Consider the following 1,187-nt stretch of genomic DNA (forward strand, 5'->3'; position numbering starts at 1 on the left):
CGTTGTCCTCGCGCGGAGGACATCAATATCGCTATTGTGGTGACATTCATGAGAGGAGACGTACAGCACGCACAAAGCTTGCAGCGCAACATTGCTGCAACGTTGCTAAAACGAATGATCTGTGCTGTACATATAATATGATCAGCCCGGTGTCACATGCTCCGAAAATCGGCTCGCAATCCCGATGACACGCACCGCGCGTTTACTTACACACGCCGTTTACAGGGTAGGAGAGAAACGGAGTAGAAAGAACGGAGTACAACATGCATACACGAAAGGCTATAGCGACGACAGTGGTGCCGAACACGTTTATCCCGTACATTTACTGTGCAGATACACGTATATGTACTGTACACTCGCGCGGCCGTACACATCGATAGCGTGTCGTGCGGACACCTATGCACGCGCGGGTAAGACGTGTCATGAACGAACAAGAGCGAGAGAGCGAGAGAGAGAGAGAGGAGGGGGGGAGGAGGGAGGAGGGGCAGACAAAGAAGAGAGAGAAAAAGAGGGGGAGGCGCAGAAAGGAGGCCCGTGGCCCACGCACCCCGTGTCGATGAACGTTTTTGAAGAAGCACCGGCCATGTGTCACCGCTGACCGAGACATCCACGATGGAGCACGATAACCGCCGCGAGTATATATGTATATCGCGAGTAGTCACCGTAAATCACATCGACAAGACGGGATAAACCGGCGACAGTAACAGCAGCAACAGCGAATCCACGTATCAGACGTACACACACATATGCAGCGCGCGCACACACGTACACATACGTACATACATACATACACACGCACGCATGCAGCATACACGATGCGCGAAAGATCAACGTAACGCACGTACGTTACACACGGCGTCGTATTGTCCACCGGCGGCAACGACGACAATTACGGCGATGGGTGGGAAAAAAGGAATAAATTTGACGAGCAGAAAGGAGGAAGAAAAAACGAAGCAACACGTAATAATACGCACGTTTTGATCGCACTGACACGAGTCACATGAGCGCACAAATCGTAAATGCGATCCGGTGTGTACGGTACGGAATTGCGCGCCGATCGCGCCAGCGAAAAACCACACAGCGACGCACATACGAGAGAGAGAGAGAGAGAGAGAGAGAGAAGAGAGGAGAGAGAGAGAAGAGAGGAGAGAGAGATAGAGGAGGAGAGAGAGAGAGAGAGACGACGA

Source organism: Atta cephalotes (genome assembly GCF_000143395.1).
Source record: "Atta cephalotes unplaced genomic scaffold scaffold00009, whole genome shotgun sequence".
NCBI lineage: Eukaryota > Metazoa > Arthropoda > Insecta > Hymenoptera > Formicidae > Atta > Atta cephalotes.